This window comes from Salvelinus fontinalis, chromosome 18 (genome assembly GCF_029448725.1).
Source record: "Salvelinus fontinalis isolate EN_2023a chromosome 18, ASM2944872v1, whole genome shotgun sequence".
NCBI classification, from domain to species: Eukaryota; Metazoa; Chordata; class Actinopteri; order Salmoniformes; family Salmonidae; genus Salvelinus; species Salvelinus fontinalis.
The window spans coordinates 12555342-12572205 of NC_074682.1; the positions used below are offsets into that span (position 1 = coordinate 12555342).

At 42.6% G+C, this 16864-nt stretch overlaps 1 protein-coding gene across 10 annotated transcripts in view; it reads left to right on the forward strand.

Moving 5' to 3' along the window:
• LOC129815002 (band 4.1-like protein 1) overlaps nt 1–16864 on the forward strand; it is a 121562-nt gene that overhangs the window by 27673 nt on the left and 77025 nt on the right. The window lies entirely within an intron of this gene.

The window sequence follows — 16864 nt, forward strand, 5'->3', positions numbered from 1 at the left end:
CATGTAGAGGTCTGTCATTTTTATCATAGGTACACTTCAACTGTGAGAGACGGAATCTAAAACAAAAATCCAGAAAATCACATTGTATGATTTTTAAGTAATTCATTTGCATTTTATTGTGTATCAAATACTTGTTCTCCCTACTGTATGTAACATGGGCCGAATACAACAGGTGTAGACCTTACAGTGAAATGCTTACTTACAAGCCCTTAACCAACAATGCAGTTTTAAGAAAAATACAAAAATAAAATAATTAAGTAACAAATAATTAAAGAGCAGCAGTAAAATAACAATTGTGAGGCTATATATATATATATATATATTGGGGTACCTGTACCGAGTCAATGTGTGGTGGCACCTGTTAGTCAAGGTAATTGAGGTAATATATTTATGTGGGTAGAGTTATTAAAGTGATTTATGCATAGATAATACGTGTAAAAGAGGGGGGGTGGCAATGGAAGTAGTCTGAGTAGCCATTTGATTAGATGTTCGGTAGTCTTATGGCTTGGGGGTAGAAGCTGTTTAGAAGCCTCTTGGACCTAGACTTGGTGCTCCGGTATCGCTTGCCGTGTGGTAGCAGAGAGAACAGTCTATGACTAGGGTGGCTGGAGTCTTTGACAATTTTTAGGGCCTTCCTCTGACACCGCCTGGTATAGAGGTTCTGGATGGCAGGAGGCTTGGCCCCAGTGATGTGCTGGGCCGTACGCACTACCCTCTGTAGTGCCTTGCGGTCGGAGGTCGAGCAGTTGCCATACCAGGCAGTGATGCAACCAGTCAGGATGCTCTCGATGGTAAAGCTGTTAAACCTTCTGAGGATCTGAGGACCCATGCCAAATCTTTTCAGTCTCCTGAGGGGGAATAGGTTTTGTCATGCCCTCTTCACAACTGTCTTGGTGTGCTTGGGCCATGTTAGTTTGTTGGTGATGTGGACACCAAGGAACTTGAAGCTCTCAATCTGCTCCACTACAGCCCCGTCGATGAGAATGGGGGCGTGCTCGGTCCTCCTTTTCCTGTAGTTCACAATCATCTTCTTAGTCTTGATCACGTTGAGGGAGAGGTTGTTCTCCTTGCACCATATGGCCAGGTCTCTGACCTCCTCCCTATAGGCTGTCTCATCGTTGTCGGTGATCAGGCCTATCACTGTTGTGTCATCGGCAAACTTAATGATGGTGTTGGCGTTGTGCCTGGCCGTGTTGTCATGAGTGAACAGGGAGTACAGGTGGGGACCGAGCACACACCCCTGAGGGGCCCCCGTGTTAAGGATCAGCGTGGCGGATGTGTTGTTACCTACCCTTACCACCTGGGGGCAGCCCCTCAGGAAGTCCAGGATCCAGTTGCAGAGGGAGGTGTTTAGTCCCAGGGTCCTTAGCTTAGTGATGAGTTTTGAGGGCACTATGGTGTTGAATGCTGAGCTGTAGTCAATGAATAGCATTCTCACATAGGTGTTCATTTTGTCCAGGTGGGAAAGGGCAGTGTGGAGTGCAATAGAGATTGCATCATCTGTGGATCTGTCGGAGCGGTATGCAAATTGGAGTGGGTCTAGAATTTCTGGGATAATGGTGTTGTGAGCCATGACCAGACTTTCAATGCACTTCATGGCTACAGACATGAGTGATATGGGTCGGTAGTAAGTTATTTATTTGAATTTTATTGAACCTTTATTTAACTAGGCAAGTCAGTCAAGAACAAATTCTTCTTTACAATGACGGCCTACCAAAAGGCATTAAAAATATAGGACAAACACACATCACGACAACACTACATAAAGAGACCTAAGATGACAACATAGCATGGCAGCAACACATTACAACACAGCATGGTAGCAACATGACAACACCATGGTAGCAACACAACATGGTAACAGCACAATGTTTGTACTCTGGTAACAAAACAGGGTACAAACATTGTTGGTCAAGAAGGTAGAGACAACAATACATCACGCAAGCAGCCACAACTGTCAGTAAGAGTGTCCATGATTGAGTCTTTGAATGAAGAGATGGAGATAAAACTGTCCAGTTTGAGTGTTTGTTGCAGCTCATTCCAGTCGTTAGCTGCAGAGAACTGAAAAGACGAGTGACCCAGGGATGTGTGTACTTTGGGGGCATTTAACAGAATGTGACTGGCAGAACGGGTGTTGTATGTCTCAGATAGGGGGAGCCAGGCCTAAGAAAGTTGAATAAATAAGCAACAACCAGTGAGTCTTGCGACGGGTATACAGAGATGACCAGTTTATTTAGGCAGGTTATCTTAGTGTTACTTGGGCACAGAGTGGTCTGCTTGAAACATGCTGGTATTACAGACACAGGAAGAGGTCGAAAATGTCAGTGATTACACTTGCCAGTTGGGCAGTGCATGCTCTGAGTACACGTCCTTGTAATCTGTCTGGCCCTGCAGCCCTGTGAATGTTGACCTGTTTAAAGGTCTTACATCAGCTGTGGCGAGCGTGAGCACACAGTCATCCAGAACAGCTGGTGCTCTCATGAATGTTTCAGTGTTACTTGCCTCGAAGCGAGCATAGAAGTAATTTAGCTCGTCTGGTATGCTCGTGTCACTGGGCATCTCTCAGCTGTGCTTCCCTTTGTAGTCTGTAATAGTTTGCAAGCCCTGCCACATCCGACGAGCATCGGAGCCGGTGTAGTATAATTTGATCTTAGTCCTGCTTGATGGTTCGTCGGAGGGCATAGCGGGATTTCTTAAAAGTTACTGTGGGGACAACGTCATCGATGAAGCCAGTGACTGATGTGGTGTACTCCTCAATGCCATCGGAAATGTATCCATAATTGCCAGTTGATAGTCGGATCGGATGATCCTCGTGATCGGAAAACGCAGAAGTGTTTTAACATGCCTAAATAGATTTTGCACGTCTATAGACCAAATATGATTCAGATTAGGAGCAGCACGGAGGGGGTGTGTGTGTGTGTGTGTGTGTGTGTGTGTGTGTGTGTGTCCTCAATTTGCAGCGCGCAGTTTGCTGTCACTCAGTCAGAATGCGCATCAACGTTTCATCTTTTCTTCCTACCCTCTCCCTGCTTGTTAGATACTATGCACTTTGAGAGCTTGAACAAACGTCCAACCCATTTGATTGACAATAGTAGCAGGCTTTAGATTACATTGATTACTACCCCCTTAAGGCATTAGAAGAAGACAAAGATGTATGTTACCAATTGAACAACATCTATTGCAGAATAAATCAATGTTAACGTTTACATAGTTGGCCATGTTGGCTTCTTTTAACCCATTGTTTTCTACTACATATATACTACATATATACTATACGTTTAAATTAGACTGTTTTTTATTGTCAAGATATATCAGAATTCCAGTCATTACATTCAACGTTATACCCCTTGATCTTCAAGAATAGGACTTGGAAATATGGAAGTATTGATTAGCCGAATTGTTTTACCAGAGCATAACCCCAAAACTAAGGACTTATTAGCCAGCCATACTCTGTTGTTTATGATTTTGCTGTCACGGAGGACTGATTGGGCTCATTGATTCTAGTTGAAAGATAAATGCTGCTGCGCTCATTGAACGGCATGCTTTGAGCACTACTGAAAAGTGCTATTTACATGTGAACAATTATTTGCTATATGCTTATTGTTGACCTTTTTGTTGGTGATACTTTGATATCTTGATAATATGCAGCTGTTTTAAAGGGCAAATCCACAGATGAAACAATAACAAAACGGTTGCCCCGACTCTGTTTTGGTAAAAAGCTGAGGGATGGGCCTGGAGAAATGTAACCACTCTCAGATTAATATACAGAGCTGCAAGGACTGATAATACATGATATCAAAATTGTTGTTTTAATCATGTTATGAGGCTATACAGTGTTTGTTTGCATTCACAATGTTTACAAACATTAGAGAAAAACAAGCTTATATTTTGAGTTCTCATGGAGTGTGACACTTGAACTAAGCTCATGAGGCATTTATAAGTTATATTCTTCAAGATCCATTGACTCTTGAAGAATATAACTTATAAATGCCTCACGAGCTTAGTTCAACTGTGAGAACCCCAAAAATATCCATGTTATAATCTATAAATCCAGAAACGGCTGTACCAACTACAGATTGCCCCTTTATGTCTATCAAAAGTGTTCGAGTTTGAGCATCTGTCTATTAGGCCTGTGTTTAAAAAAAAATGTATCAGCGTGAATTAGACTGAGCAATAAAAGCCCCACTTTTATTCCATAGGCTGGAATCTGCAATGTGCAGCTGTTGCAAGAGTGCATTTTTCGCTGGCTGTCCACTGGTTTCAAAAACAATGTTTGATAGGCAGTTTAAACTTCTTGAATTCAACCATTATTGGGTTCAAATACACATTTAGATTTGTGAACAGCCATCCGCAACATCCACACACAAGGTGCAAGTAGCTAAAGGAGAGTGTTATTCACATCCGCATCAATGTGCAACAGTATGTAAATAATAAGTGATATCTGTATCACTGGAGACCACACCACTGCTGTCATCCTTACCTCCAAGCATTTATTCAAGTTGGATAATCTTTGAATGCCGACAGCAGTGCGTGGTCTACAGTGGTGTGTCATTATAGTGGTCTCTGACTTCTAGTCAGACTCGCTCAGGTGACACAAACTTAATCTTGTGCCTTTTTTCAATGCTGATTTAAATGTCATTGAGAAAACAGAGAAGTGTCAAAGATTTTTTTACCACAAACATCCTTTCTGAATTTAAAAGTAATCCACGAAGTAATCATCTTGTTACGTCCGTTGTCGGAATGAGACCAAAGCGCAGCTTGGAAAGTGTTCATCGTACTTTATTAGGATGAACACCAAAAACAACAAAGGGGGAAAAAAACGAATGTAGAGTTCTGCAGGGCTATACAGCTACTGTGCAAAAACAACATCCCACAAACTAGGGTGGAAAAACAGGCCGCCTAAGTATGATTCCCAATCAGAGACAACGACAGACAGCTGCCTCTGATTGGGAACCACACCCGGCCAACAAAGAAATAGAACACATAGATTGCCCACCCAAATCACACCCTGACCTAACCAAATAGAGAAATAAACAAGGCTCTCCAAGGTCAGGGCGTGGCACATTTAGTTTTTCAAAAGTATCTGTAATCTGATTACAATATTTTTACTGGTAACGGATTACAGTTACCGTTTACATGTAATCTGTTACTTCCCAACCCTGCATACAGTACAATATGACTTCCATTTAACACATCCTTAAAGCTGAATTAGTCCATTTAATTTAAATACAATTTTCAATGAACACATCCACCTATAATCTGTGAGTCAAGGACAGGATGTATGTGTATGTGTGTGGCTCCTTCCCTCAGACTTGTTTCTGTGGCAGAGTGACCTTGTGTCATAAACGCTTGATTCCACGAACAGATTGCACAGCAGATGTCGCATAGTGCCAGGGGCTGCAGAGATTGGTTAACCAGGTTCCTTCAGGAGTTGGAGAAGGGTGAGAGGAGTGGAAGAAAGTTTGTGGAAGTGAGAGATTGATGGAACAAACACTGGGGTGTGGCAAATCTCATCTAGGAAAAAAACATAAATAACAAAACAATCCCTGCTCTTTCAGTACAGTCAGTAAGCATTTATCTGGATGTGTTTCAATCAATGACCCCCAGGTCTGAGTTAATAAACTTTGTTTCTGGTGGAACTGAGCATTTGCTTATCTATTATGTCTCATTGGATTCAGCTGCTTCTCCCTGGGGTATCACTTCTACACCCTGTGGTGTACCAGTCAAAAGTTTAAGGGTTCTTCTTTATTTTTACTCTTTTCTCTATTGTAGAATAATAGTGAAGACATCAAAACTATGAAATAACACATATGGAATCATGTAGTAACCAAAAAAAGAGTTAAACAAATCAAAATATATTTTAGATTCTTCAAAGTAGCCACCCTTTGCCTTGATGACAGCTTTGCACACTCTTGACGTTCTCTCAACCAGCTTCACCTGGAATGCTTTCCATCAGTCTTGAAGGAGTTCCCACATATACTAGGCACTTGTTGGCTGCTTTTTCTTCACTCTGCGGTCCAACTCATCCCACACCATCTCAATTTTGTTGAGGTCGGGTGATTGTGGAGGCCAGGTCATCTGATGCAGCACTCCATCACTCTCCTTCTTGATCAAACAGCCCTTACACAGCCTGGAGGTGTGTTGGGTCATTGTTCTGTTGAAAAACAAATGATAGTCCCACTAAGCGCAAACCAGATGGGATGGTGTATCGCTGCAGAATGTGGTAGCCATGCTGGGTAAGCGTGCCTTGAATATCACCAGCAAAGCACCCCCACACCATCACACCTCCTCCTCCATGCTTCACGGTGGGAACCACACATGCGGAGATCATCCATTTACTTACTCTGCGTCTCACAAAGACACAGTGGTTGTAATCAAAAATCTCAAATTTGGACTCATCAGACCAAAGGACAGATTTCCACCAGTCTAATGTCCATTTCTTGTGTTTCTTGGCCAAAGCAAGTCTCTTCTTATTATTGGTGTCCTTTAGTAGTGGTTTCTTTACAGCAATTTGACCATGAAGGCCTGATTCATGCTGTCCCCTCTGAAAGGTTGATGTTGATGTGTCTGTTACTTGAACTCTGTGAAGCATTTACTTGGGCTGCAATATCTGAGGCTGGTAACTCTAATGAACTTATACTCTGTAGCAGAGGTAACTCTGGGTCTTCCTTTCCTGTCGCGTCGTCATGAGAGCAAGTTTCATCATAGCACTTGATGAAACTTTCCAAGTTCTTGAAATTTTCTGTATTGACTTGTCTTAAATGTCTTAAAGTAATAATGGACTGTAGTTTCTCTTTGCTTATTTGAGCTGTTCTTGCCATAATATGGACTTGGTCTTTTACCAAATAGGGCCATCTTCTGTATACCACCCCTACCTTGTCACAACACAACTGATTGGCTTAAATGCATTAAGATGGAAAGAAATTGCACAAATGAACTTTTTAAAGGCACAGCTGTTAATTGAAATGCATTCCAGGCGACTACCTCATGAAGCTGGTTGAGAGAATGCCAAGATTGTGCAAAGGGTGGCTACTAAATAAAATATATTTTGATTCCATATGTGTTATTTCATAGTTTTGATGTCTTCACTTATTCTACAATTTAGAAAATAGCAAAAATAAAGAAAAAGCCTTGAATGAGTAGGTGTTTCCAAACTTTTGACTGGTACTGTACGTCTATAACATGTGACTGATCTTGTTCGGTCATGTTTGTGAAAAATTCCTTACGGTGATATAGGTTCCAGAGCTCAGAGATGATTAATCTTTAACCCTACTTTACTTTTAACGAGATTTGAGCAGCACATGATCATTACAATGTCACCCCAAAGAGCTTCACTGTTATTATTTGCGGTGGGGCGATGTGGTGCAGCTGCAGAGATGTGCCTCTGCTTTATCGGCTGCTTACTGTAACGGAACCGTCAACAGATAGCTAACTGCTTATTATTCCAGTCCTATCAGATCAGAAAGGGCATCAAGCTTAAGCAGCAGTACCATACCTACTTCCACCCATGCCCAGTGTCTCTATCCTCATCACACCCACCACAGAGAAGCAGCATCTGCAAAACATGCAGAGTATTAGAATGACTCTCACAGGGTTGGAGTGGACTCTTCTAATAAATCAGTTGTGTACTCAGTGAATGTGGGTCTGAGATCTGAGGACACATCCATCCAGTATCACAGAGTTTTTATTTGGTCCAGTGGACAGGTTGGTTCCTTCCTCAGCCCAGAGACCAGCTCCTTCCCGCTGTACTGCAGACTTTGTGCCATCCGTATGCAGCCCCCCCCCCCCCCACACACACAAAGATGCCCATATGGCGTGGCCCTGTGCCACCCTCGGCCTGCCTGAGCAGTGAGCTGTAGGTCACATGCTCCAAAAGGGCTGTGTGTGGTGTTCCTTTTGTGTGTGTGTGTGTGTGTGTGTGTGTGTGTGTGTGTGTGTGTGTGTCTGTAGCTGACTACTGCTTCAGTCTCTGTTGTCATAGTATTTGTAGTAAATAAGTAGTCAACACTAGAGCTTTACTACACAGACTTGTCAATAGTAATCAGGTAGAGTTTTTACTTCATTATGTTGGTAGTAAATAAGTATCACAACACTACAGCCAGACTACACTGGCTTTTCACAACAGCAGAAGATGTCAAAACAGGAAGTAGAGGTTGTTAGCTAGCTACTGTTTTTGAGTCATTCAGGCTGTATCACATCCGGCCGTGATTGGGAGTCCCATATGGCGGCGCACAATTGGCCCAGTGTTGTCCAGGTTTTTGCCGGGGTAGGCCGTCATTGTAAATAAGAATTTGTTCTGAACTGACTTGCCTAGTTAAAAAAAATTATATATTTGACAATCCCGAATGTAATTATCTTCCATCCTTTGTCATCCTGTCTTTCTTAGCCCTTATGCTGGCACAATCTGTAAGTTTAACTTTCCTTTAAGGTTTATGAATACTTTCATGTCGTTGTTTAACCATTTATACGTTTTTATCACATCAAAAAGATTGCTAGCTAAAGCGGTGTTAGCCGTTTTCATAGAGATGTATTGAGCTTAGCCTAGCTGTTTGCTAGCCCCATTGAAATGTTGCTATTTACCCTCTGTTTTCGTCATGCTAGCTAATAAGTATGTGTTTTTATGCAAATGTATGTTCATATTGGTATACTTACCCATTCTACTTACCCATTTTGACCTGTTGCCAAGGAGGCCCTTGACATAAGAAGACTGCAGGCCATTGTTGGTAAGAGTAACAGTTGATTGTCTCTTGTCCTTGGCTTTATTTTCTAAAAAGTCACGTAGTGGAGAAATGTGGCTGCAACAAAAAAGATGATCTGAAGGTCAAAGTTGAATGAAGATGAGGTCTTAAATGGATTTACAAAAGTGTATATATGTAATTTAATACGTCGTCAATTTAATAAAAAATAAAAATGGCAATTAAGTTTGTAAGTTTATTACTTGTTAGATGATATATCTAAAGTTTGAAACTTGAGGAAATAACATGTCAATAGTGATTTTGAATAGACAAGCATTAGTAAATGCTTTCAATAGTAATTCGAAAGGGTTTTTGTAGGAAATAATAAAGGACAACACTACACACACAGATGGCAAAAGTAATTCAATAGGGATTGAGTAGGCAAACAGCAGTAATGTGTAGGCATTGTGTCATAATTCAATACTGAACATGTAGGAATTGTGTAGGTTTTAAGTAGTTACATAGTAATCATTTAAGGGAGAATTATGTAATGATTAGAGTAGGAAATATGTAGTGTTCACCAGTAGTGAAACATCCCAATTCATTACTACATAAATTACCACTGGTTTACTACACGTCTCAAAAGCAATCAAGTAGTAAAACCAGTAGGTTTTGTGTAAATCTTGTGCAGTAGTGATGAGTCGTAATCTAAAAGTATTTTTTTTCATGAGGGTGCTCTCCGTCGGTGTTCAATGCAATGCTGGGGCTGTATTGAAAAACACACACACACACACACACACACACACACACACACACACACACACACACACACACACACACACACACACACACACACACACACACACACACACACACACACACACACACACACACACACACACACACACACACACACACACTCAGCACCACTGTCCTGCTGTTGCTTTGTCTGTATTCTGGATGACTCTTTGTGTTGCTGTGGCCAGCTAGAAAGAGCTCTAGGCCAGCAGCATCCACTGAACCAGCAACCCATTTATCCTGTCCTTCTGTGAGCTCTCTATTACTCCACACACAGCATAGGAAATGCAGCTCGCCCACTCCAGGTTTCTGCTAGACAGTGTGGTGTGACAGCAGGCCGTGGTGTATTGGCAGGAGCCAGCTGCCTCTGGGCAGCAGCAGGATGCCACTCAGTTTGTGCCTAGATGGCACTCCTATACCAACCGTCCCAACGGACCCATGTGTCTGCACTGCACATTTCCTATTCAGAGCATACTGCACTGTCATTCTGAGGGGCACCAATGCAAATGTGTACCCATTAACTGTGGCACAAAGTGATTGATTTGCAGCGTTGAAGGCTCTCTGCAAAAAGTTATATTACTGTCATAGAAAATCATCAGATACTTTAATATCTTTATCAGAAATGATTTATTTTGTTAATGCGTCCCCTTACAAACAACCATGATCAGTAGAATTGTTGTCTACATAAAAGTAATTACTAATTACTAAAACGAAGTTAGGTGAAAAACACTGTCCTCTCTCATTTCCTTTCATATGATAAGGCTGTGTTGCTATGATGAATGATGCCAGCACTACATTGATCAAATCCGCATGAGGGGAAACAGTGTCACTGTCTTCCCCAGCACCATTGTTACTGTTTTGTTGATGAAAACGGAGGAGAGGAGCATTCGGAAGCGTAGTAAGAAAATGTGCAGTGCATATTCTGCTGTCCTATTGCATGTGCAATGATGTCCGACCGGAAAAAAACAAGAGTTCGTTGTTAGCAGTAACTTTTTTGTTGTAATATCCCAAATGGCAGTTTCACTAATTAAGGATTCCAGCTTTAACTAAATTCCACAGCCTCCTCTGATGTTTCAGTCGATATGCTCTAGGGTACTCCAGCAATCCCACAACTCCAGTGTATCGGCCCCTGGTCCGTCTTGATCCCCTGAGATGAATACAGTAAAAACACGTTGCTATAACTTAAGCCGGCCAGTGAGGCTTCTGACACCCACCATTTTCAGCTTGATTTTGGCTCCCACTACATCTTCTAGGGGTGAAAGGAAATTGGAAAAGCCGTCTTGGAGGTGACCACGTGTCACCAGCAGCGGCAGCAGCTCTGAGAGAGCTGCTCTATTCTAAACGGTGCTACGCCCTTCCCACTACTGGAATGTGTTAGCACTCATTCTCTTTTGACTATCATACAATGTTATACCCAACATGAACTGCTCCTCCTAGGCACACATCATTAGCTTTCTCAAGGACATGGATTATGCAATATACACTGCTCAAAAAAATAAAGGGAACACTTAAACAACACAATGTAACTCCAAGTCAATCACACTTCTGTGAAATCAAACTGTCCACTTAGGAAGCAACACTGATTGACAATAAATTTCACATGCTGTTGTGCAAATGGAATAGACAAAAGGTGGAAATTATAGGCAATTAGCAAGACACCCCCCAAAACAGGAGTGATTCTGCAGGTGGTGACCACAGACAGCTTCTCAGTTCCTATGCTTCCTGGCTGATGTTTTGGTCACTTTTGAATGCTGGCGGTGCTCTCACTCTAGTGGTAGCATGAGACGGAGTCTACAACCCACACAAGTGGCTCAGGTAGTGCAGTTCATCCAGGATGGCACATCAATGGGAACTGTGGCAAAAAGGTTTGCTGTGTCTGTCAGCGTAGTGTCCAGAGCATGGAGGCGCTACCAGGAGACAGGCCAGTACATCAGGAGACGTGGAGGAGGCCGTAGGAGGGCAACAACCCAGCAGCAGGACCAGTACCTCCGCCTTAGTGCAAGGAGGTGCACTGCCAGAGCCCTGCAAAATGACCTCCAGCAGGCCACAAATGTGCATGTGTCAGCATATGGTCTCACAAGGGGTCTGAGGATCTCATCTCGGTACCTAATGGCAGTCAGGCTACCTCTGGCGAGCACATGGAGGGCTGTGCGGCCCCACAAAGAAATGCCACCCCACACCATGACTGACCCATCGCCAAACCGGTCATGCTGGAGGATGTTGCAGGCAGCAGAACGTTCTCCACGGCGTCTCCAGACTCTGTCACGTCTGTCACATGTGCTCATGTGCTCAGTGTGAACCTGCTTTCATCTGTGAAGAGCACAGGGCGCCAGTGGCGAATTTGCCAATCTTGGTGTTCTCTGGCAAATGCCAAACGTCCTGCACGGTGTTGGGCTGTAAGCACAACCCCCAACTGTGGACGTCGGGCCCTCATACCACCCTCATGGAGTCTGTTTCTGACCGTTTGAGCAGACACATGCACATTTGTGGCCTGCTGGAGGTCATTTTGCAGGGCGCTGGCAGTGCACCTCCTTGCACTAAGGCGGAGGTAGCGGTCCTGCTGCTGGGTTGTTGCCCTCCTACGGCCTCCTCCACGTCTCCTGATGTACTGGCCTGTCTCCTGGTAGCGCCTGCATGCTCTGGACACTACGCTGACAGACACAGCAAACCTTTTTGCCACAGTTCCCATTGATGTGCCATCCTGGATGAACTGCACTACCTGAGCCACTTGTGTGGGTTGTAGACTCCGTCTCATGCTACCACTAGAGTGAGAGCACCGCCAGCATTCAAAAGTGACCAAAACATCAGCCAGGAAGCATAGGAACTGAGAAGTGGTCTGTGGTCACCACCTGCAGAATCACTCCTGTTTTGGGGGGTGTTTTGCTAATTGCCTATAATTTCCACCTTTTGTCTATTCCATTTGCACAACAGCATGTGAAATTTATTGTCAATCAGTGTTGCTTCCTAAGTGGACAGTTTGATTTCACAGAAGTAACTTGGAGTTACATTGTGTTATTTAAGTGTTCCCTTTATTTTTTTGAGCAGTGTATTAGCATAGAAACGAATATATTGTAAGCAGTAGGACCATCATTGCCAGCAGGGTTGGGGTTAATTAAGGTAAATAAATCACAGTTAAAATATAATTTCTGTGACCCCCTTCTGGGCCAATTGTGCGCCGCCCTACAGGACTCCCAATCATGGCCGGTTGTGATACAGCCTGGAATCAAACCAGGGTCTGTAGTGACACCTCTGGCACTGAGATGCAGTGCAGTGCCACTCGGGAGCCCACATGAACTGGAAAGGAAAATAATGGTTCCTTTTGTTTGAGTGTTGCAGTAGGTAATCTGATATTGTTGACTAAGATGGTATGTCAGCTTGATAGACAGGCAGCCTAACTGCCAAATGTCATTCCTGTTTGTCTTGTAGAGTGGTTGGTAAAGTGGCTTCAGCTCGTTTAATTACAATGTTATCTCGATATGTAAGTACTACCAAAGAAGACTGGGAGGCACTTTAACTAACCATGTTGTCTAAACTGCCCCAACCTGTATGTTCTTTATCAGCACTTATCGGACACAGGAAATTGCTTCATGTAGAGTTGAATTCGGAAGTTTACATACACCTTAGCCAAATACATTTAAACGCAGTTTTTCACAATTCTTGACATTTAATCAGAGTAAAAATTCCCTGTCTTAGGTCAGTTAGGATCACCACTTTATTTAAAGAATGTGAAATGTAAGAATAATAGTAGAGAGAATGATTTATTTCAGTTTTTATTTCTTTCATCACATTCCCAGTGGGTCAGTAGTTTTTTTTTTTTTTTTTTTTTTTTTTTTTTAAAAAAAATTATCCCCTTTTCTCCCCAATTTTCGTGGTATCCAATCGCTAGTAATTACTATCTTGTCTCATCGCTACAACTCCCCCACGGGCTCGGGAGAGACGAAGGTCGAAAGCCATGCGTCCTCCGAGGCACAACCCAACCAAGCCGCACTGCTTCTTTAACACAGCGCGCCTCCAACCCGGAAGCCAGCCGCACCAATGTGTCAGAGGAAACACCGTGCACCTGGCCCCCTTGGTTAGTGCGCACTGCGCCCAGCCCGCCACAGGAGTCGCTGGAGCGCGATGAGACAAGGAAATCCCTACCGGCCAAACCCTCCCTAACCCGGACGACGCTAGCCCAATTGTGCGTCGCGCCACGGACCTCCCGGTCGCGGCCGGCTGCGACAGAGCCTGGGGGCGAACCCAGAGACTCTGGTGGCGCAGTTAGCACTGCGATGCAGTGCCCTAGACCACTGCGCCACCCGGGAGGCCTGGGTCAGTGGGTCAGTAGTTTACATACACTCAATTAGTATTTGGTAGCATTAACTTTAAATTGTTTTACTTGGGTTAAATATTTCAGGTAGCCTTCCACAAGCTTCCCACAATAAGTTGGGTGAATTTTGGCTCATTCCTCCTGACAGAGCTGGTGTAACTGAGTCAGGTTTGTAGGCCTCCTTGCTCGCACATGCATTTTCAGTTCTGCCCACAAATCTTCTATGGGATTGAGGTCAGGGCTTTGTGATGGCCACTCCAATACCTTGACTTGGTTGTCCTTAAGCCATTTTGCCACGACTTTGGAAGTATGTTTGGGGTCATTGTCCATTTGGAGACCCTTTTGCGACCAAGCTTTAACTTCCTGACTGATGTCTTGAGATGTTGCTTCAATATATCCACAAGGTCCTTTGCTGTTGTTCTGGGATCGATTTTCACTTTTCGCACCAAAGTACGCTCATCTCTAGGAGACAAAACGCGTCTCCTCCTTGAGCGGTTTGACGGCTGCGTGGTCCCATGGTGTTTATACTTACGTATTATTGTTTGTACAGATGAATGTGTTACCTTCAGGCATTTGGAAATTGCTCCCAAGGATGAACCAGACTTGTGGAGGTCTACAATTTTTTTTCTGAGGTCTTGGCTGATTTCTTTTGATTTTCCCATGATGTCAAGCAAAGAGGTTTGAAGGTAGGCCTTGAAGGTAGGCCTGAGTTTGAAGGTACGCCTTGAAATACATCCACAGGTACAATTCTAATTGACTCAAATGATGTCAATTAGCCTATCAGAAGCTTCTAAAGCCATGACATAATTTTCTGGAATTTTCCAAGCTGTTTAAAGGCACAGTCAACTTAGTGTATGTAAACTTCTGACCCGCTGGAATTGTAAAAACAGTGAATTATACGTGAAATAATCTGTCTGTAAACAATTGTTGGAAAAATGACTTGTGTCATGCACAAAGTAGATGTCCTAATCGACTTGCCAAAACTATAGTTTGTTGACATGAAATTTGTGTAGTGGTTGAAAAACAAGTTTTAATGACTCCAACCTAAGTGTATGTAAACTTCTGACTTCAACTGTAGATTCTAGCTGTAGTGCAGAGAATGGACTGTAGGGTATTTGGGAAGTGCACCTGTACTGACAGTCTCATTAATGGCTCAGTTGGTAGAGCTAGGTGCGTGCAACACCAAGATAGTGGGTTAGATTCCAAGGACCAACCATACATAAAAGCATCTGCTAAATGGCATAGGTTATTTATATTCTTATTAACTGGGGCATTATAGAGGCAATAGGCCAGGCAGAATGTGACAATAATGTTGGTTATGAGTGCAACTCAGTTGTGTCCTGCTCATAATGACAAACAGTTTCTGGTTGAGTTGATGTCATTTTAACCAGGTTTGTCCCTGGGCTGTTATTGTATTTTTGTTAAAAGGATATTGTGAGCTAGACAAAATATATTGAATGAGGTGAGGAAAACTGATTCCTTGCCAAAAAATTGTTACGGCATTGAAGTGGAAGAGAACAGAGAGGGGATTCATTTAATTAATGTATGACCATATTTTTATTTTTTTAAAGAGCAAATGTCAGCACTTCTATTCATTTTTCTCAGGGCTAATTTAAAGTAGCACCTTTTAAATCGGAACTTAAAGGAACAGTCTCTACAAATATCCATAGGTGAACTAGATTTGAGTTAATGATAATCATCTCTTAATAGCCTGGTTTTGAATAAATATAATAAATTTTTGGGGAATGAAGATAACGTACTGTGTACTAAATTATTAAAGGTTCAATTAGACTAGCAGGGCACGGAAGACAGAAAGCACACGGTCCACAACATTAAAGATGCCAACGCATTGTGCTTGCTATTGCATGTCTTTACTAGGCTTACACCTATACAGTATTTTAGTCTCTTACTGTTCCATACAGTGGTGTGTGTAGAGATACTAGCAAGCCTTCTCTTGTCATCATGTGTTTATGCTCTGCTCTCCTCCTAGCCCTCAGGCCTCATGGTGCCTGTTCATTGGTTCATGTGCTCCCACACCCACTACCCTTTCTTCTCACCTCAGGGGCCTAACACACCTGCCACAATATGCCAGTAAAGAGGAACGCATGTACGTAGCATGAACCTAGACACCTAACCCACCTGCCAACAGTACAATACTGTATGCCAGTAAAATGAACTGTAATAAATACTTATAATGCTCTGACATACAGTACACAATGAGAAACAAGGAGGGGAACCTATAGCAAAGGGAGAGGAATAAAGCTCCAAACCGTTGTTTTTCATCACCCCTGCTGCTTAATGGAGACAGATACTGTACAACATAGTCCATATATACTGAACAAAAATATAAACGCAACATGCAACAATTTCAAAGATTTGACTGAGTTACTGTTCATATAAGGAAATCCGTCACTATAAACCAATTCATTAGGCCCTAATCTATGGACTGGGAATAAAGAAATGCATCTGTTGGTGACAGATACTTTTGTATATATAGTGTATGTGGTAGAGATCGACCGATTATGATTTTTCAAAGCCGATACCGGTTATTGGAGGGCCAAAAAAAGCCGATACCGATTAATCGGACGATTATTTTACATTTTATTTGTAATAATGACAATTACAACAATACTGAATGAACACTTATTTTAACTTAATATAATACATCAATAAAATCAATTTAGCCTCAAATAAATAATGAAACATGTTCAATTTGGTTTAAACAATGCAAAAACAAAGTGTTGAGGAAGAAAGTAAAAGTACAATATGTGCCATGTAAGAAAGCTAACGTTTAAGTTCCTTGCTCAGAACATGAGAACATATGAAAGCTGGTGGTTCCTTTTAACATGAGTCTTCAATATTCCCAGGTAAGACGTTTTAGGTTGTAGTTATTATAGGAATTATAGGACTATTTCTCTCTATATGATTTGTATACCTTTGACTATTGGATGTTCTTATAGGCACTTTAGTATTGCCAGTGTAACAGTATAGCTTCCATCCCTCTCCTCGCCGCTACCTGGGCTCGAACCAGGAACACTTCGACAACAGCCACCCTCGAAGCAGCGTTACCCATGCAGAGCAA